The following is a 22,868-nucleotide window of genomic DNA, read 5'->3' as shown; positions in this document are numbered from 1 at the left end:
TTGGGTCTTTCCCTTCTTTGGGGATGATAGCAATGTGTGCCTTAGTCATGTCTGGGGACAGGGGAGTGCCTTGTAATGTTAAGTTGCACATTTTTAGGAGGTGCGGGATCAAAGGTTCACTAAATCTACAGTAGTATAAGGCTGGAAGACCATCCGGGCCGGGAGCTTTATTTTTAGGAAGATTTTTAATGGCTAGGGCTAATTCCTCAGATGTGAAAGGGGAACTTAGGACCTTCATTTGGGATTCTTCTAGCTTTGGGAGAAGGATGTTTTGGAGAAATTGTTTAGTTGGATCACAAGAGGAGGAGGGATCGTACTTCCCTTTCTTTTGGGGGGATGTTGTATAGGTCTTGGTAATATTCTTGAAATAGCTTGGCAATTTCTTTTGTTGTTAAGGCAAGGCTTCCGTCAGGTCTAGTTATTTTGTTGATATAATTATGTACTCTTCTCTTTTTGATCCTACTCATCATGAATTTTGAGGCCTTGTCTCCATGTGCGAAAAATTTGTATTGTGAGTGTAGGAAGAACTTAGCTGATTGCGTATTCAGGTGATTTTTTTAGTTCAGCCCGAAGACTACATAGCCGGGATAGTTGGGCATCTTGAAGGGATTTTTTGTGGAGAGTTTCTATTTTTTGTATCTCTGAAAGCAACATGTCTAGGTGCGCATTTATTTTATTTTTAAGTATTGAGCCTGCATTTATAAACTGTCCTCTCATGTAGACTTTATGGGTATCCCAAACCACATGAGGGGAGGTATCTGGAAGGGCATTAATTGTAAAAAAAAAAAATTTATGGATTCCTGTAACCTAAGTATTTGATCTTTTGAGGAAATTAACTGCTCATTAAATCTCCAGGTATTAAATCTGGGGGCCATTTGAGGGGTAGCTAAAGATATCATAACTGGATAGTGGTCAGAAAGGTGGATTGATTCTATGCAGGCTTTGTTGTATAGGGAGAGTTGTTCTTTAGAAATTAAAATATGGTCCAACCTGTGGTAGGAGCCATGGACGTGTGAGAAGAAAGTGTAGTCTCTGGTTTTGGGGTTGAGGGTTCTGCAGACATCTATAAGGTGTTGGTTATGAAGCTGTTCTTTAATAGTGTTTAGTGCTTTTTGAGAAAGGGATGATTTCTGTGTAGTCGAATCCATTTGAGGATCCAATGTCACATTGAAGACACAGCCCATAATCACTATGCCTTCCTTAACCACCTCAGCTCCCCCAGCTTAAACCCTCTTAATGACCAGACCACTTTTTACAATTCTGCACTACACTACTTTCACGGTTTATTGCTCGGTCATACAACTTACCACCCAAATGAATTTTACCTCCTTTTCTTCTCACTAATAGAGCTTTCATTTGGTGGTATTTAATTGCAGCTAAAATTTTTACTTTTTTTGATATTAATCAAAATTGACCGAAATGTTTGCAAAAAAATTACATTTTTCACTTTCTGTTGCAAAATTTTTCAAATAAAACTACATTTCTATATAAATTTTTCTCAAAATGTATTGTTATACATGTCTTTGATAAAAAAAAATGCAATAAGTGTATATTTATTGGTTTGGGTAAAAGTTATAGCGTTTACAATCTATGGTGCAAAAATGTGAATTTACGCACTTTGACTTTCTGAGCACCTGTCATGTTTCCTGAGGTTCTACAATGCCCAGACAGTAGAAACAACCCACAAATGACCCCATTTCGGAAAGTAGACACCCTAAGGTATTCGCTGATGGGCATAGTGAGTTCATGGAAGTTTTTATTTTTTGTCACAAGTTAGCGGAAAATGTAAGAAATAAAAACAAAAAAAACAAAGTCTCATATTCCACTAACTTGTGACAAAAAATAAAATTTTACATGAACTCACCATACCCCTCACGGAATACCTTGGGGTGTCTTCTTTCCAAAATGGGGTGTATACCACATGTGTGACACTTTTTTGCAGCCTAGGTGGGCAAAGGGGCCCAAATTCCAATGAGTACTTGGAATTTTCACAGGGCATTTTTTACGCATTTGGATTCCAAACTACTTCTCACACTTTAGGGCCCCTAAAATACCAGGGCAGTATAAATACCCCACAAGTGACCCCATTTTGGAAAGAAGACACCCGAAAGTATTCCGTGAGGGGCATGGCGAGTTCTTAGAATATATTTTTTTTTGGCACAAGTTAGCGGAAAATGTTTTATTTTTTTTTCTCTTACAAAGTCTCATATTCCACTAACTTGTGAATTTTTTTTTTTTTACATGAACTCGCCATGCCCCTCACGCAATACCTTGGGGTGTCTTCTTTCCAAAATGGGGTCACATGTGGGGTATTTATACTGGCATTTTAGGGGCCCTAAAGCGTGAGAAGATTTCTGGAATATAAATGTCTAAAACATTTTACGCATTTGGATTCCGTGAGGGGTATAGTGAGTTCATGTGAGATTTTGTTTTTTGTCACAAGTTAGTGGAATATAAGACTTTGTAAGAAAAAAAAATAATAATAAAATAACTTGTGCCAAAAAAAAAATCTTCTATGAACTCGCCATGCCCCTCAAAAGTGATTTTTATAGCGCCGCAACAATTTTATGGTGTTTTTGCAGTGATCAGAAAAAAATAATAATTCTGTCACTGCGGTGGGGCGGACTGAACGCAAGTGTGCGCACAAGATCAGGCCTGATTGGGCGAACACTGCGTTTTTTGTAGAGCCTATAGAACATGTCCTATTCTTGTCCGCAATTGCGGACAAGAAAAGGCATTTTCTATATATTTCTGGCAATGTGCGGATCCGCAAAATGCGGAAAGCAGATTGCCGATGTCTGTGTTTTGCGGATCCGCGGGGTCCATGTTTTGTGGATCCGCGGATCCGCAAAACACATTCGGATGTCTGAATGGAGCCTTACAGGGGGGTGATCAATGACAGGGGGGTGATCAGGGAGTCTATATGGGGTGATCAGGGGTTAATAAGGGGTTAATAAGTGACAGGGGGGGTGTAGTGTGGTGATTGGTGCTACTTACAGAGCTGCCTGTGTCCTCTGGTGGTCGATCCAAGCAAAAGGGACCACCAGAGGACCAGGTAGCAGGTATATCAGACGCTGTTAACAAAACAGCGCCTTATATACCTTTCAGGGGTTAAAAAAATTGCATCTACAGCCTGCCAGCGAATGATCACCGCTGGCAGGCTGTATATCAGCTCGTTTACCTTCCGATCCTGTGAACGCGCGCTCCTGTGTGCGCGCGTTCACAGGAAATCTCGCGTCTCGCATCCCTGCGTTAGGCGGTCGGGAGGAGGTTAAACGAGTCTATTATAGGGGTGAAATTCTCAAACCAGTCTCATTGGTTGGTATAAGGGGCATAAACATTAATAAATGTATAGACCTGGTTGGATATATGTCCCTTGATTAAAATATAGCGACCATCAGGATCCTGTATATGAGAGCAGCACTGGAAAGGCACATCTCCCCTAAATCCTATTCTAACGCCTCTTGACGCTGCTGAATTTTAGCCACAGTGAAACCAGACTGGGTATTTGGAATGAGAAAGGTTTGGGTAATGGTCAAATTTAAAATGTGTTTCTTGTAATAGCAGAATAGAGCAGTTTTTCTTTTTCAGGAATGCAAAGATTTGGCATCTTTTGGATGGGGCATTGAAACCTTTGACGTTGTATGAGACTATGGTTAAATCTGCCATCTTGGATTGAAAATAGGGGAGGGGTTAGCCTTCCAGATGCCGCTCTCAACATCAATATATGCAATTTTAGTCAAATATGTCTCAGCGTTGCTATTGGCAATCCATCTATTTGTACTATAACCAAAGGGAAACAATATAAACCTGAAATAACAAATCCAAACAAATTACTATTTGCTTAACTATCAGCAACAATAGGATGTGGTGTATATAGTGAGAATTTGTAGATTACTTGGTAGAAATGGATAATAAGTAATCAGAGATCAGGAGGGGAAAGTTAGAAAAAGTGTTTCGGTGGCCTTTTTTTTTAATGAGATACTGGACAGGTGAGATCACAGGGGTTTAAGGACTTTAGTTATCCTTTGGGGAAAGAGAAAGGTAAAAGGACATAGAAAAGGGTAAAGAAAGATGTAGACATTGAATAGCATATCTTGGATTAGTTCATAGCTGTTTGATCACCTAAGTGGAAAGTTCTCAATCCCCCATCGGCAATCTTTTCGGAGTAGATTTCTGTCCTCCTCTTCTTCCTCTTTGTTGTTTCGGAGTAAGCTGTTTGTCCCAAGATTCGGACGGAGGAAGGGATGGTAATCCCAATAGATCTTGAACTGGATCCCAATCTTGGATGTCGAGTGGATCAATATTCAGATGGTCATAGACGGAATCCAGGTCTAGGTGAGATGTAATGGATATCCTGCGACCCTCAAATACCAGCCATTCTGTTAGGGGCTTGAGGGCTCTCCTTTTCTTGAGAGTGGTTTGAGCAAGGTCTTGGAAGATCAAAATATCCTGGCCATCCCATTTAACATCTTGGCTGTCTCTAGCTTTAGAGAGGACTGCTTCCTTCACTGGGAAACTGAGAAATTTACAGATGATGTCTCTCGTGGTGCTGTGGGAGCCGGCTTGGGTTTCAGAGCTCTGTGGGCTCTTTCAGGCAGCACTTCATGTACTGAATCGGGACCCAGAAGGGATAAGCATATTTGTACAATTGTATTAGGGATATCACCCTGGGCAACCGTTTCGGGTATGCCTCTAAAGCGCAGGTTATTTCGTCGTCCACGATTTTCCTGATCTTCAATTGCGCTATATATGGAGTTCAGGTTTGTTTGGACTGCTTGTAGCTTTTGTGTGACCACTGTTTGGTGGTCTATCAAGGCCATTTGAGAGTCCTCTAACATCTCCACTCTGTGCCCTATGTGGCGGACATCTTGTTTAATAGTGCTAATGTCGGCACTGAGCGGATCTAAGGCAGAGGCTAGCGCTGAAGATAGCTTATCTCTCAGGTAAGAGCGGGATATCGGGAGGGTGTCAGGTTCATCCTCACCTCCTTGCGCGCCTTGAGAAACCTCTGCATGCTTTCGGCTGGCTGAGTGTGGAGACCCCGGCGCCATCTTGGCTTCCCTGCTCGCATATGTCGCGGCAGCTTTCTTTATAAATTTGTCCATTTCTCCACTGTTGGTGGACGATTTAGGTAGATTCGCCGGCTCACCCGTCTTGGGGTCTCCTATCTTCACCATAATTTGAGCTGACAGGCAGAATTACAAGCTGAAAGGGCACCTTTTCAAAAGGAGCTCTAGCTTCACACAGCCATCCGACTCAGACGCTAGCTCCGCCCCCAAGAAGAGTGTGTTTTGAAGATGTGTTCCTTACTTCGGATATGAGATATTTCTTTCAACCAACCCATCGACAGCCGCCCTCCGGATCCAGCCTCAGGGAATGCCTAGACCGACAGGTGTCTGACTACATCAAGTTATGGCCGAAGTGGACGCTCTGAGAAGCAAGGAACCCCTGGACTACTGGGTGTGCAGGCTTGACCTGTAGCCAGAGCTGGCACAATTTGCCATAGAACTCTTGGCTCGCCCCTCGTCGAGTGTCCTGTCCGAAAGGAAGTTCAGCGCCGCAGGGGGATAAGTGCATTCGCCTAGCTCACAACAGTGTGGACTACATCACATTTCTAAAAATGAATGAGGCATGGATCTCGGAGGAATTCAACACCTGTGACGACCACGTGTAATTTAATTTCCTCATGCCACTCTACACATATCTGCCACCACCCAGAACAAAGAGTGGTCCTTGTCTTATGTATATACATCAGCATAAAAGACCTTTTCTGTCAGGTGAATGCCTAATTTTTGGGGCCTCTACTGGCCGACAGTAAAATTGTATCCAGTGACCGCCTAATGTACCTCCAGCCACATAATCACAAGTTCTTTTCTGTCAGGTGAATGCCTATTTTATGGGGCCTGTACTCCCGTGGCCTAAAATAAAATTTTTATAGGCTCCAGCAGGGCACATTTTTGAGAGTTTGCCTTTAAGACGCATAAAAATGGCCCCTGATTAAAATGCATATTTTTTGAGGGAATTTTTGCTAATGATCCCTCTCTGGTATGTTACTGTACATGTTGTGGGACTATATGTGCACTTCTAGTAAGTATTTGGTGGCTGCAAATATGACCTGAAGGTTTTTTTCAGGTTCCCCTGCCATTAAAGTCAAAGGAGCCTGCCACAAACGCGCGGTTCGCGAACATTTAATCGCAAACACACATAAGCGTTTGCAGAATGTCTTGGCAGATGTTCGCCTATCACTATATATAAATATTTTTACCATACGTAACTTGATTGAAATACTTCACTTTCTGATGATCCGTTTACTTGATTTTGTTTTTAGAAATAATTTTTAGCAGATTTTCATGACTGCAGTTGTACTTTGAGGATGTGCCTTCCAATGAAAAGGGCAAAATATCAGTTTGCTAATGTTATATCAATTATGCCTTATACTGTATCTCTAAAATGTATCATCTGTCTTTTCCATTGCCTTTTCAATTTGATTATTCTCTTCCAAGGTTTAGAATGACATATGGTTTTGAGGAGTGCATTTCAATTTTAAGAAATTACTTTGGAATCAACTTTTCCACATTTCTAATGACATAGAAAATCCAATAGAAAACAATTTGTACAGTTACCTGAAATAGCTTTCTACATATAGTCTTTCACCTCTAGAATTTAATGAGCTGTCCAGACAGAGATGTGTTATTTACCCTTGACATAAATTCTAAGTGTCTTTATGACTTTAATGAGATGCACTGTAAAAGCATCATCAATTTATATTAGATATTCCCCTGCTCCCTTTACACACTGATTCCCAAACTAAGTAACATCGGCCTCCATGAGTCTTAATGCTAATTTTTATTGATGGGATGCATCATTAAATTAGCAAACAATGCACATAAGTTTCTTGTGATGGAAAACATTGGCAATAAAATAATGAGCAATTTGTTTTTACTGTGCTAGAGAGTGAATTATTTTGCAATCTTTTGTAATAATTTGAAATAAAAATAACAAAAATTGCTTACTAATTAACATTTTACTTTCTAGTAGTGGTTAGAATGTGGGTTGGCCAGTCTTGAGTTTTGATATGAAACCAGGCCTTCTGCAGAGTTCAAATGTCAAATTTTAACAAGAAAAGACAGTATCTCATAGGGTAACCTCCACTTGGACTGTATCAGAGAGGAAAGCTTCTATAAAAATTTCTTCACCTGCTGTGCACAGAACCTACTGTAGGAAGGCACAAGGGTCCGTCATTGACGGAAAGTTTGTGTCCCCGAGATCCCTTGCCTCGGTGAGGTAAGAGCCGGTAATTTCATGTGTCAGCGGCAGCTAGTGCTGGCTGACATAATTTTGCTATTTAGTATGGCTGTAAAGCCGAACAGGGCCGGCTCCTACTGGGAGCAGCCAAAGTGCAGGGTGAGTGTCTGCTCCCCATGTTCCAGGCTGGGTCTTGGTTTGGGCTATAAAACACAGGCAGCACTGTCAGGTGGTAAGAATTTACTCCTCCCTGACAGTGAAGCTCTGTCAGTCTCTGTGTTGGGACCTGGGAGTTTGGGCCTGGGTAAAGGCCTGCTACCTTGTTGGCATGAGAGCAGGTGGTTTCTGCTATGTCCAAGGACTTCTGCATTGCTGCATGGTGTGAATAAACACCAGACTCAAGGTGACTGTTTTTCTGAAACTGACTTTTTGTTTTGCTTATCCTCATGTGTGAATAAACACCGAACTGTTTAAGTTAAAGACGTTGTTGTTGCCTCTATACTGCGTCCGCAAGCCTGTCTACCAGAGAAAATACCCACAATTGGTGTCGGATGTGGACAAATGCAGTGAGGCCGGCCTGAAGGCCGAAAAGTTTTTGTTTTCCCCGGCACAAGTGCATGTCCTACATTAAGCCGGCAAGGTTGCGACCCGTGTCCCCTTACAAAATGGAGTCAGTCGTGAAGGCCCTCGTGGAGGCTAACTTGCAGCAGTGGGAGGCTAACAAGCAGCTGCAGGAAACTAACCAGCTGCTATTGCAACATGTGATGGCATTGCAAGCGGCAGAAGCATCCCTGAATGTCCACGATGCCCAGAAAGTTGTCCGTGTGGCGATCCCTAAGATGACCCCCTCCGATGACTTCGAGACTTAACTGGCGGAGTTCGAAAAGGTGGCCATGAGGGAAAAGTTACCCCGAGACCAGGGGCTGAGGTCGTCGCTCCTTTCCTGGTGTCTGGACCCCAGCAAATTTTTTTCGATCTCCCCGATGATCAAGCAACCTGACCGTAAAAGGTGAGATCCTGGTGAGACTGGGGGTGAATGTGTTGGTCCGGGCCCAGCGAGTGCAGTGGGAATTTAACCCGGTTGAACCCGCCAGACCGCAGTATTATGACCTGTTACACCATTTGTAAAAATGGCTGCAGCCTGACGTACTGACCCCCACTGCTATGCTGGACCGTCTCTTGGCGGATGTGTTCTGGATGTCTTTGCCGTACCCCCTCCAGCACTGGATCGGCCAGGTGTCTCCGGGTAATGCCTTGGAGATATTTGACGAGGCCACTAGTGTTGATCACGAATATTCAAATTGCAAATTTTTAACGTGAATATCAGCACTTTGAGAATTCGCAAATATTTAGAATATAGTGATTTTTTTTTTCATCAGTACACATGATCTCTCCCTGCTTCTAGCTTGTGGGCCAATGAGAAGGCTGCAATATCTTTGACTTTAGGAGAAGTGTTGATTGCAAATTTTCGTAATGTGGATTTTCAGTTACCGATTTCCGCAATCAAGAAAATAATGACTGGAGATAACAAATTCTCGAATTTGAGAATATATGGTAAATATTCACCCAAATATTCGCAAAATATCACAAATTCGAATATTGCCCCTGCCGCTCATCACTAGAGGCCACAAGAAATCTACAGGGGGGTTCTTTTGGGAGGGGGCCAGTCAAACCGCGGAAATCTCACCCCAGACCCAGCGGTCGGTGCCAGACAAACCCACCTGGGACGTATCCCCTGTAGACCCAGCCCCGGAGGTCTGCGGAGAGATGTCAGGAGCCTGGACACATAAGGGCCAACTGTCCCCATCGGGGTGAACCCATGGACACCAACTATGGCTACCGCCACTCATTATTTGCCAGGAAGTTGTGTGCCACAGGAACCTCCAAGACTATAGACAATAGCTACCTGTGCCAGGTGGAAGTGGGGGACACTCTGTCAGTGGCTCTGCTGGATTCAGGGATCCTAGTGTCCCTGGTAAGAGCTGCCCTGGTATGGCTTGCTGAGTATACTGGCCGAAAGGTCGGCGTAGTGTGTATTCATGGAGACTTAAAGGACTATCCCACCGCCCTGTGGAGGACTCGCCGCCGGGCCCGGAGTTGGCAGACCTCAATGTCTCCGGAGATAATTTTGGTACAGCAGAGCACCAGGACCCGAATCTATTCAGAGTCTAGGATAATGTGGTAGTAGTTGAGGGTAAGCCGCAACAACCAGGGGCCGATGTTCCCCTGTTTTGTGGTTCAACAGGAGATGCTATACTGGGTAAATCAACTACGGGGTCAGCATATTGAACAGCTGGTGGTGCCGGAAGCGCATCGCAAGCTTGTGTTGGAGTTAGCCCACCAACATGTTCTTAGGAACATGTTCTTAGGGGACACCTGGGCCAACAGAAAATGCAGGACCGGATTCTACAGCGGTTCTACTGGCCTAGTGTGTTTAGCGAGGTGGAAGAGTATTGCAAGTTTTGCCCAACCTGCCAGATAACCAGCCCCCAGACACATTTCCGTAATTCCGATTATTGAGGTTCCATTCGAGCGGATCGCTATGGATCTCATAGGCCCAGTACCAAAGTTTGCTAGAGGGCACCAACACATCTTGGTCATCCTCGACTACGCCACTCGGTACCCGGAGGATGTGCCACTGCGTCATACATCAGCCATACTCATAGATAAGGAGTTAATGGAGATGTTTTCTCGAGTGGGTCTGCCTAAGGAGGTTCTGACTGACCAAGGGACCCCGTTTATGTCCAAGGTCATGAGGGAACTCTATAAGTTGCTCCACATAAAACAGTTACAGACGTCCGTGTATCATCCGCAAACGGATGGCCTGGTAGAGAGGTTTAATCAAACATTAAAAAATATGTAAAAAAAAAGCAGTGTCTAAGGATGGGAGAGACTGGGACCTTCTTCTGCCCTATCTCATGTTCGCAGTGCTAGAAGTGCCCCAGGCCTCTACTGGGTTCTCGCCCTTCGAACTGCTATATGGTGGACGTGGCCAAAGAGGCGTGGGAACAACAACCCACACCACACAAAAGTGTTGTTGAATACGTCACCCAGGTGCAAGGACGGATGGAAACAGTGTTACCTCTGGTTAGAGAGCATATGGAGGCAGCACAGCGAGCCCAGAGTAGGGACTATAATCGGCAGGCTCGTGTCCGGAACTTTAATCCTGGTCATCGGGTGTTGATTCTGGTACTGACTGTAGACAGTAAGTTCCTAGCTAGGTGGCAGGGGCCCTATGAGGTACTTGAAAAAATTGTAGAAGTAGATTACAAGGTACACCAACCATGGAGAGATAGGGAAACCTGTACGGAAGACAGCCCACGACCAGGGTTCTTAGGGGAAGTGGTTTCGGCACCTCTGTCTGAAGCAAGGGAAGCGGCTGCCACAGTGAAAATTGGTGATAGCCTCTCCTCTAGACAGGCTCAGGAAGCCAGGGAGTTCATTAGTCGGAACACGGATGTATTCTTGGACCTCCCTGGAAGCACGTCCAAAATCCGGCATGACATTATCACTGAGCTTCAGGCAAAAGTCCAGTTAAAACTGTATCGGGTACCCGAGGCTCAGCAACAAGCCATCGCGGAGAAAGTGCAGCTAATGCTCCAGCTAGGTGTCATCGAGGAGTCAAAAAGTGAATAGGCCAGTCCGTGTCAAGGATGGTGTTTCAGAAAACTGGAACTTATAAATAAACATCCGACTGACTTGATCCCAAACTAAGGAACATATGTGTGAGCCCTATAAAACCCCTAGAGCTCTCCCTGACTGCTTTGCCCATGCAAAGATCTTTATGATAGATAATTGCATGCCCTCGTACCTAGACTGAGTGACACCTGAAAACCCTATAATAGTGAGGGGACACGACCACCGGCTCCCTGCACTTAATACGGAGGGAGTCAGGGTCACCTAGAATCAAGCCAGCACGGAAACACAAATAAAGGAAAAGACTTATCTGAGGAACCAGCAGTTGCAGCCTCTTGCAGTGAACACAATCCAGGAAGTAGTATAAACCGCAAAGTGAGGCAGTATGGGAGGTAATATAAAGGGAGGCAATCAGTGTAAATAGATGATAGCTGGGAGAAGGAAAAGAGATGACAAAGTGAAACCAAAACAAAAACATCATGCAAGAGGTACAGAAGAACGTCTGCCACCGCTTCTCAGAGAGCTGGCGGTGACAGTCCGATAGTCTTAAAACCCAATCCTGATGGGACCATGCTAGTGATGAACGAGCACCAAAGTATTCGGGTGTTCGGCCCAAACACATTGCTTTATTTGTGTGCTCGACCGAGCACCCGAGTATAATGGAAGTCAATGGGAGACAACCAGGCACCACCTGCTCTGAAGAGGGGAGGGTGCCTGGCCCATTGGAAAAGGTCAGAAAGTGACAGAAACACCACCAAAATGGAACAGGAACACCGTGGGGACGATGTCTCGATGCATCTTGGACTCCCAGGTCACTGCTGGGAACCATGTTGTCCGAGTTTTACGCCACTTTTACAGACTGACAAAAATACGCACAAGACCCCCCAAAAAATCTATTTTACATGAAAAATTGTTCGGAAACATGCTTTCCTGTATATTCAATTGTATAACAAGTGCAAGTGCTGCAAAACATTACAAACAAGAGGCACTCCGAAACAGCCTGTATGTCACATAAAGGAGGGCCTCATTCACATTGTGGTAAAATTGTTCAGGTAGTGGGACTCCTACACTCATAAAGCCTATGCATTAAATGAAAGGGCTGCCAAAAATGACACTGAACTGGCACTCCAAAACACCATTAATTACACATAAAGGAGGGCATAAAACACAACCTTGAAAAATTAAAATTGATGGCCGGCTGGTGACCCTCAAAAACATTTGGAGCAAGGGCCTGCTGATCTGACCATCCAAAACCTTAGGGGCAAGGGCCTGCTGCAGCATTGGTGACTCTAGATAACCTCTGGGCGATTGCACATCCCAGTGTTGGCGACGATCCATTCGGATGTCTGCCCTATCAACTTTCGATGTTCTTTTCTGCGCCTACCGTGGTGATCATGGGTAACTGGGAATCAGGGTTTGATGCCGAAGAGGGAGCTTGACAAAGGGATACTGCATCCAAGGGAGGTCAATGGCTGAAATCTGATTGGGTGGAGAGGGTGGGTCAAGTTATTAAAGCAGAAAAATCGAAGGAAGGCAGCAGGCGTGCAGAAATTACCAACTCCCATCTCGGGGAGGTAGTGACGATAAATAACAATACAGGACTCTTAAGATGCCCTGATATTGGAATGAGTAATAAAAAATTACAGGGAATGTCACTGCGTTATTTTGGATGAGGAAACATTATACAGGAGAGGCCCTGCTGCAGCTTTGTTGACTCTAGATAACTTCTGATTGATCACACGTCCCTGTGATGTCCACGATCCATTTGGATATCTTACCTATCAACTTTCGATGTTCTTTTATGCTCCTACCATGGTAATCACGGGTAACGGGGAATCAGGGTTCGATGCCGTAGAGGGAGCTTGAGAAAGGGATACCACATCCAAGGGAGGTCAATGGCTGAAATCTGATTGGCTGTTGTTGCCTTGCCACCCAGAGAGGGCGGTTCAAGTTATTAAAGCTGAAACATCCAAGGAAGGCAGCAGGTGCGCGGAAATTACCCACTCCTGACTCGGGGAAGTAGTGACGATAAATAACAATACAGGACTCTTAAGATGCCCTGTTATTGGAATGAGTAATAAAAAATTGCAGTGAATGTCACTGTGGTATTTTGGATTAGTGTTGAGCGGGAGGTGCCATATTCGATTTTGCGATATTTCGCGAATATTCGCTTGAATATTCCTCTTATATTCGTCGAAATCGAATATTCGTCATTATTGTATTTATCGCGATTAATATGCGATTTAATCATTTGCATATTGCAATTTTTAAGCTTAGAATTAGAAGTTATAAATTATAACTTCTAATTGCCTTATAACATAATAATAAGGCAACTTCCCTATTCTTTAATCTTGGAGATCTAGATTTAACATGAATATAGCGCTATATTCTATGTCTTTGTTAATAAAAGAATCAAGATAGCGAAGTATTCTTTATTCTACATCAACGAAGATAACGAAGTATTCTACATCAACGAAGATAGCAAAGTATTCTACACCAATGAAAATAGCAAAGTATTCTACATCTTTCTCAATTTAAGTTATTATCGCATTACGCGATAATGACAACTACGTAATTATTGAGTAAGGCGATTTATCTCCCTATAACGAATATAGTACTATATCTAAGAATAGTGGATTATAAAAGTTGGATTCGCAATGCGGTTAATAATAATAGCAAATATTATCGCATTGCGATTACAAATTAGCACTGCTAGATTCCATATTCGTTAACTTTGTTAATTCTAGCAAGCTGACCTATTCCATTAGAGACCCAGCAGCAGATACAATTAAAAATTGCAATGCGATTGATATAACTTGAATTAATCGCATTGCGATTTCAACTTAGACCTGGTTTACTAAATTACTTTAAATTAGCGAGGATGACGAATATATTTATTAGTCAAAACGAAATATTCTCCATCTTCGCTAATTCAAGAAAGCCAACCATTGTAAACCAGGTACAAGTTAAATTTGTTGTGCGATTTATTCAAGTTATATTATTCGCATGCGATTGCAACTTGATTCTAACACCCGACAGTACATTCTAGCATGGAGGCGTTCCCATGGTGATGGGGATGCTCCATGCACACGGGAAGTAGATAGAGGCGGCAACGGGCACTGACTTGAGCGGGCAGGGAGCAAGGAATCCTCTCTTAAAAGTACTGCTTTTGGACAAAGCTAGGGTAACAATAAAAATAAAAAAAATGAATATTCAAAATAACGAATATATACCACTATATTCGAAATATTCCCGAATTAGCGAAGTGCCGATATTCTCAAAAAAAATTTGAATGTTCGCGCTCAACACTATTTTGGATAAGGAAACGTTATACAGGAGAGGTCCTGCTGCCGCTTTGTTGACTCTAGATAACTTCTGCCTGATCGCAAGTCCCTGTGACGTCCACGATCCATTTGGATATCTTCCCTATAAACTTGTGATGTTCTTTTATGTGCCTAACATGGTGACCACCGGTAACGGGGAATCATTGTTTGATTTCAGAGAGGGAGCCTGATAAACGGCTACTACTTCAAAGCAAGGCAGCATGAGTTGCGTGCCTGCAGGTGAGCTGACCCTGTAAAAGATTTTAGGTTCGGGTCTGCTGGTTAGCTGACCCTGTAAAAAATTATATGCTAGTGCCTGCTGGTGAGCTGACCCTGTAAAACATTATATGCGAAGGCCTGCAGCTGAGCTGACCCTCTAAAAAGTTCTATGCGAGGGCTTGTATGTGTGTTGACCCTGTAAAAGATTTCAGTCGCGGGCCTGCAGGTGAGCTGACCCAGTAAAAGATTAGAGTTGCGGGCCTGCAGGTGAGCTGACCCAGTAAAAGATTTTAGGTGCGGTCCTGCTGGTGAGCTGAGGTGGAACCGACAAACCCAACTTGATTTTGATGGCTGCATTAATCTGCAGGTGACGGTGATACAGCTCCACAGATTGTTTCCATCTGCATCTTTCTAAACAATCTGTGGCCTTAGTCTTTTATCCAGACTCAGTCATTGTGCCACTATGTGGCCTCCTCATGCTGCCATCTCCACAACATGTCACCTTGCCACTCATTTTTATCACCATGCTACTGCTGATGCAGATTAAGAGGGCTTAAAGTGATCACCAGGCCCACAATCTAATTAACCTCCTCAGGACCGCCGTACGCAGGATTGCGTCTTTGCGGCGGTCCTGTTGTTCTGGGTGGACGCGCCGGTGCGTCCTCTCGCGAGACGCGAGATTTCGTGCATTGCCGGCCCGCGCATGCGCATCGCGGGCCGGCAAAAGTTAAAGAAGTATTTCGTCACCAGCCTGCCAGCAACGATCTTTGGCTGGCAGGCTGGCGATTTTCAAAAAATCAAATCAGAAGCCAGATAACAGATCATATTAGTAAATATGATCTGTTATATGGCTTCTCTGCTTCTCTGCTGGTCCTTTTCGTCGGTTGGATCCAGCAGAGAAGCAGAGATCACTGTGAGTACCCACCAACACTACACCTTAGCCCCTGATCACCTTCCATCACCCCCATCATCCTAATTAACCCCTTGATCGCCCCCTGTCAATCACTTAGTGAAAGACAAAAAGTGATCAGTGTAAACTGTCACTTTTTTTTTCCACTAGTATTGGCTGTTAGGTTTTAGGGATAGTTTAGGCCCCTTGGTTAGGTAGTTAGCGTCAGTTAGCGCCCAGCCCACCGCACCGCAGTCACTTTTATTCGCTGTTTAGCGTATCGCTAATCAGCATTTGTACTTTTATAGTATCTGTAAGTGATCAAAACTGATCACGGTCAGATCTATAATTGTATTAGTGTCACTTTAGTTCGCCCTCCACTCAAAACGCAGTGTTTGCCCGATCAGGCCTGATCGGTCGCCCACACGTGCGTTCACCCACGCCCGCCCCACCGCAGTGACAAAAAAGAATTTGTTTTTTGATCACTGCACATTCACTTTACACGCACTGCGGCGATAAAAAAATCAGTTTTGATATTTTTTATCAACCGCAGCGGCCTCCGGTACTTCGCTAGCCTCCCCTTTGTAAGACAGGCTTGCTTTTTTTCTTGGGTAGTCTCAGGGAATACCCCTAAATTTAGTAGTCCAAAATGTCAAACAGGGGGTATTCTTCTGAAGAGGCCTACAGGATTCTGACCCAGTCGGATGAGGAGTGGGAACCCTCATCTGACGAATCTAGCGGGTCAGAATATGAACCTGTGGAAAGCAGTGGCTCTCTGACCCAAAGTTCGGACGAATAGGTGGAGGTCCCTGGCAGCACCAGGCGTACCCGGCCTCGTGTCGCTAGACCACAGGTTATGCAGGATCCGCTTCAAGAGCAGCAGAGTGGGGCTGTCGCTGCCGGATCACGTGGTGAGGCATACACCAGCAGCGCAGCCCTTCCTGGACCTAGTACCAGCACTGCCGTACAACATGGTGACGTGGCGAGCACCAGAAGGGCAGTTGAAGCTGGTACGGTGGCACGTGCACTAGTTACCCCGTCGCAGCCACCGCGCAGACAGGCCCGTAGAGCCCCTAGAATCCCTGAGGTGCTGGCAAACCCTGATTGGCAGTCACCAACTTCAGCCGCACCTGTAGTTCCCCCTTTCACCGCCCAGTCTGGAGTTCGGGTTGAGACGGCTCAAATCGGTTCGGCCCTGGGATTTTTTGAGCTGTTCTTGACTGCGGAGCTCTTGGACTTAGTCGTGGCAGAGACAAACCGGTATGCCACACAATTTATATCCGCCAACCCGGGAAGCTCTTATGCCCAGTCTTTCCGGTGGAAACCAGTCCAAGTTTCCGAACTTAAAATTTTTCTGGGCCTTCTCCTCAACATGGGTCTAACTAAAAAGCATGAATTGCGGTCATATTGGTCCACGAACCCGATTCATCACATGCCCATGTTCTCTGCTGCTATGTCCAGGACACGATTTGAGACCATCCTGCGTTTCCTGCACTTTAGCGACAACACCACCTCCCGTCCCAGAGGCCACCCAGCTTTTGACCGGCTCCACAAAATTCGGCCCCTCATAGACCATTTCAACCAGAAATTTGCAGATTTGTATACCCCCGAGCAAAACATCTGCGTCCCTAATACATTTTACCGGGCGCCTTGGCTTCAAACAATACATCCCAAGCAAGCGTGCCCGGTATGGGGTCAAATTGTATAAGCTCTGTGAAAGGGCCACAGGCTATACCCACAAATTTCGGATCTATGAGGGAAAAGATCAGACCCTGGAGCCGGTCGGTTGCCCTGACTACCTGGGGAGCAGTGGGAAGACAGTCTGGGACTTGGTGTCACCCTTATTCGGCAAGGGGTACCATCTTTATGTGGACAATTTTTACACAAGTGTGGCCCTCTTTAGGCATTTGTTTCTAGAACGGATTTGCGCCTGTGGCACCGCGCGAACTAGTCGCGTGGGCTTTCCCTAACGGCTTGTAACCACCCGTCTTGCAAGGGGGGAGAGGGCTGCCTTGTGTAACGAAGAACTGCTCGCGGTGAAATGGAGAGACAAGCGTGACGTTTACATGCTCTCCTCCATTCACGCAGACACGACAATCCAAATTGAAAGGGCAACCCGTGTCATTGAAAAGCCCCTCTCAGTCCACGACTATAATGCGCTCATGGGAGGGGTGGACTTCAATGACCAGATGTTGGCTCCCTATTTAGTTTCCCGCAGAACCAGACGCTGGTATAAGAAGGTGTCTGTATATTTAATTCAATTGGCTGCCTATAATAGTTTTGTTCTCTACAGTAAGGCTGGGAGAACAGGATCCTTCCTCAAATTCCAGGAAGAGATCATCGAGAACCTCATTTATCCGGGAGGTTCCGTGGCCCCATCCACCAGTGTAGTTAGCCGTCTACACGAGCGACATTTCCCCAGTGTCGTTGCTGGTACCTCAACCCAACCGCCACCCCGAAAAAAATGTCGTGTCTGTAGCAGGAGTGGAATAAGGCGTGACACCCGCTATTTCTGTCCTGACTGTCCGGACCACCCTGCCCTATGCTATGGTGAGTGTTTCCGGAAGTACCACACACAGGTACACCTAGCATAGGGATCACATCTCACCAGGACAGGCACACAGGGCTATTAGGGCCCTTTCTCTCACAGCTGCTGCAAACCTCTCCTTTCACCTGGGATAAAGTGCATAACGTACTTCGCCACATCTTTGGGCGATTTGCGCTTTGCACATTGTCCCATGGGGAAGGAGAGGTTTGCTCTATAAAGGTAAAAAAAACTAAACAAAAAAAAAAATACCGGTAAGTAAAAAAGTTAAACGTTCAGTTAAAAAAGTTTAAAAAAAGTTTCTATGTTCTGTTCAACAGTTAATAAAGTTATTGCGTTGCGGCCTGGTTTTTTCTTTTTTGTTTTGTTTTTTTTACCTTTCAGGTGGACCAACCGATCGACCAGCTGCAGCACTGATGTGCATTCGGACAGAAGCATTGCGCTGCTGTCAGATTACACGCAAGTCGGTGTATGCGGCGCTGCAAGACGAGATTTCTCCTCTGCAGTAAAAGATATGTTTGCCGAGGCATATGAGCTGAGGAGGTGGCGGTGTTCATATACTTTGGCAAACACTTTGTATATATAAAAAAAAAAATCCCGGCAATGATTTATTCATCCACATCGATTGATGTGAATGGAGAAATCTGGTTTGCCAGGGCATACGAGCTGAAGTGGGTATGGATGTTGGGCGGAGCTCCTATGTCCTGGCAGACGCCTTTCCCCTCCTTTTTCTTTTTTTGGCAGAGATTTTTTCATCCACATTGATCGATGCGAATGAAGAAATCTGTGCCGTTCATTTTTTTCTTTCAGCCCAGAGGCTGAACGGAAAAAAAAAATCTCATTACCCGTATGCTCAATATAAGGAGAATAGCAGAAACTCCTAATGCTGGGCATACATGTAATGATTGCGGAGACCCTCAAATGCCAGGGCAGTACAAACACCCCACAAATAACACCATTTTGGAAAGAAGACACCCCAAGGTATTCGCTGAGGGGCATATTGAGTCCATGAAAGATTGAAATTTTTGTCCCAAGTTAGCGGAAAGGGAGACTTTGTGAGAACAAAATCCAAAAAATCAATTTCCGCTAACTTGTGCCAAAATTTTTTTTTTTCAATGAACTCGCCATGCCCCTCATTGAATACCTTGGGGTGTCTTCTTTCCAAAATGGGGTCACATGTGGGGTATTTATACTGCCCTGGCATTTTAGGGGCCCCAAAGCGTGAGAAGAAGTCTGGTATCACAATGTCTAAAAATGCCCTCCTAAAAGGAATTTGGGCCCCTTTGCCCACCTAGGCTGCAAAAAAGTGTCACACATGTGGTATCTCCGTATTCAGCAGAAGTTGGGGAATATGTTTTGGGGTGTCATTTTACATATACCCATGCTGGGTGAGATAAATATCTTGGTCAAATGCCAACTTTGTAAAAAAAAAATGGGAAAAGTTGTCTTTTGCCAAGATATTTCTCTCACCCAGCATGGGTATATGTAAAATGACACCCCAAAACACATTCCTTACCTTCTCCTGAGTACGGAGATACCAGATGTGTGACACTTTTTTGCAGCCTAGCTGGGCAAAGGGGCCCACATTCCAAAGAGCACCTTTCAGATTTCACAGGTCATTTACCTACTTACCAGACATTAGGGCCCCTGGAAAATGCCAGGGCAGTATAACTGCCCCACAAGTGACCCCATTTTGGAAAGAAGACACCCCAAGGTATTCCGTGAGGGGCATGGCAAGTTCCTAGAATTTTTTATTTTTTGTCACAAGTTAGTGGACAATGATGATTTTTTTTTTTTTTTTTTTTTCATACAAAGTCTCCTATTCCACTAACTTGTGACAAAAAAATTTTTTTTCCATGAACTCACTATGCCCATCAGCGAATACCTTGGGGTCTCTTCTTTCCAAAATGGGGTCACTTGTGGGGTAGTTATACTGCCCTGGCATTCTAGGGGCCCAAATGTGTGGTAAGGAGTTTGAAATCAAATTCTGTAAAAAATGACGAGTGAAATCCGAAAGGTGCTCTTTGGAATATGGGCCCCTTTGCCCACCTAGGCTGCAAAAAAGTGTCACACATCTGGTATCCCCGTACTCAGGAGAAGTTGAGGAATGTGTTTTGGGGTGTCTTTTTACATATACCCATGCTGGGTGAGATAAATATCTTGGTCAAATGACAACTTTGTATAAAAAAATGGGAAAAGTTGTCTTTTGCCAAGATATTTCTCTCACCCAGCATGGGTATATGTAAAATGACACCCCAAAACACATTCCCCACCTTCTCCTGAGTACGGAGATACCAGATGTGTGACACTTTTTTGCAGCCTAGGTGGGCAAAGGGGCCCATATTCCAAAGAGCACCTTTCGGATTTCACTCGTCATTTTTTACAGAATTTGATTTCAAACTCCTTACCACACATTTGGGCCCCTAGAATGCCAGGGCAGTATAACTACCCCACAAGTGACCCCATTTTGGAAAGAAGACACCCCAAGCTATTCCGTGAGGGGCATGGCGAGTTCGTAGAATTTTTTATTTTTTGTCACAAGTTAGTGGAAAATGATGATTTTTTTTTTTTTTCATACAAAGTCTCATATTCCACTAACTTGTGACAAAAAATAAAAACTTCCATGAACTCACTATGCCCATCAGCGAATACCTTGGGGTCTCTTCTTTCCAAAATGGGGTCACTTGTGGGGTAGTTATACTGCCCTGGCATTCTAGGGGCCCAAATGTGTGGTAAGGAGTTTGAAATCAAATTCTGTAAAAAATGACGAGTGAAATCCGAAAGGTGCTCTTTGGAATATGGGCCCCTTTGCCCACCTAGGCTGCAAAAAAGTGTCACACATCTGGTATCTCCGTACTCAGGAGAAGGTGGGGAATGTGTTTTGGGGTGTCATTTTACATATACCCATGCTGGGTGAGAGAAATATCTTGGCAAAAGACAACTTTTCCCATTTTTTTATACAAAGTTGTCATTTGACCAAGATATTTATCTCACCCAGCATGGGTATATGTAAAAAGACACCCCAAAACACATTCCTCAACTTCTCCTGAGTACGGGGATACCAGATGTGTGACACTTTTTTGCAGCCTAGGTGGGCAAAGGGGCCCATATTCCAAAGAGCACCTTTCGGATTTCACTCGTCATTTTTTACAGAATTTGATTTCAAACTCCTTACCACACATTTGGGCCCCTAGAATGCCAGGGCAGTATAACTACCCCACAAGTGACCCCATTTTGGAAAGAAGAGACCCCAAGGTATTCGCTGATGGGCATAGTGAGTTCATGGAAGTTTTTATTTTTTGTCACAAGTTAGTGGAATATGAGACTTTGTATGAAAAAAAAAAAAAATCATCATTTTCCACTAACTTGTGACAAAAAATAAAAAATTCTAGGAACTCGCCATGCCCCTCACGGAATAGCTTGGGGTGTCTTCTTTCCAAAATGGGGTCACTTGTGGGGTAGTTATACTGCCCTGGCATTCTAGGGGCCCAAATGTGTGGTAAGGAGTTAGAAATCAAATTCTGTAAAAAATTTGTCATTTGTCAGTTGTCATTTGACCAAGATATTTATCTCACCCAGCATGGGTATATGTAAAAAGACACCCCAAAACACATTCCTCAACTTCTCCTGAGTACGGGGATACCAGATGTGTGACACTTTTTTGCAGCCTAGGTGGGCAAAGGGGCCCATATTCCAAAGAGCACCTTTCGGATTTCACAGGTCATTTTTTACTGAATTTGATTTCAAACTCTTTACCACACATTTGGGCCCCTAGAATGCCAGGGCAGTATAACTACCCCACAAGTGACCCCATTTTGGAAAGAAGAGACCCCAAGGTATTCGCTGATGGGCATAGTGAGTTCATAGAACTTTTTATTTTTTGTCACAAGTTAGTGGAATATGAGACTTTGTAAGAAAAAAAAAAAAAAAAAAAAATCATCATTTTCCGCTAACTTGTGACAAAAAATAAAAAGTTCTATGAACTCACTATGCCCATCAGCGAATACCTTAGGGTGTGTACTTTCCGAAATGGGGTCATTTGTGGGGTGTTTGTACTGTCTGGGCATTGTAGAACCTCAGGAAACATGACAGGTGCTCAGAAAGTCAGAGCTGCTTCAAAAAGCGGAAATTCACATTTTTGTACCATAGTTTGTAAACGCTATAACTTTTACCCAAACCATTTTTTTTTTACCCAAACATTTTTTTTTTATCAAAGACATGTAGAACTATAAATTTAGAGCAAAATTTCTATATGGATGTCGTTTTTTTTTGCAAAATTTTACAACTGAAAGTGAAAAATGTCATTTTTTTGCAAAAAAATCGTTAAATTTCGATTAATAACAAAAAAAGTAAAAATGTCAGCAGCAATGAAATACCACCAAATGAAAGCTCTATTAGTGAGAAGAAAAGGAGGTAAAATTCATTTGGGTGGTAAGTTGCATGACCGAGCAATAAACGGTGAAAGTAGTGTAGGTCAGAAGTGTAAAAAGTGGCCTGGTCTTTCAGGGTGTTTAAGCACTGGGGGCTGAGGTGGTTAAGGTTTAACGCACAAAACCAAAGTAAAAAATCGATTTTATAGGAAAAATGTATTGAAAACATTATTTCCTGTATATTTACTTCTATATAAAGTGCAAGTGCTGCCAAACATTACAAGGAAGAGGCACTCCGATACAACCTGTATATCACGTAAAGGAGGGCCTCGTTCACATTGAGTTGCGGGCCTGCAGGTGAGCTGACCCTGTAAAATATTTTAGGTGCGGGCCTGCTGGTGAGCTGACCCTGTAAAACATTATATGCGAGGGCCTGCAGTTGAGTTGGCTGTGTAAAACATTATATGCAAGGGCCTGCAGTTGAGCTGACCCTCTAAAACATTAGGGGCGAGGGCCTGCTGGTAAGTAGAGATATCCCGAATAGTTCGCCGGCGAATAGTTCCCTGCGAACATAGCTTGTTCGCGTTCGCCGCGGCAGGTGAACATATGCAATGTTCGGTCCGCCCCCTATTCGTCAT

This window comes from Bufo bufo, chromosome 2, assembly GCF_905171765.1.
Source record: "Bufo bufo chromosome 2, aBufBuf1.1, whole genome shotgun sequence".
In the NCBI taxonomy this organism is placed as follows: domain Eukaryota; kingdom Metazoa; phylum Chordata; class Amphibia; order Anura; family Bufonidae; genus Bufo; species Bufo bufo.
This window is presented reverse-complemented; position numbering follows the sequence as displayed.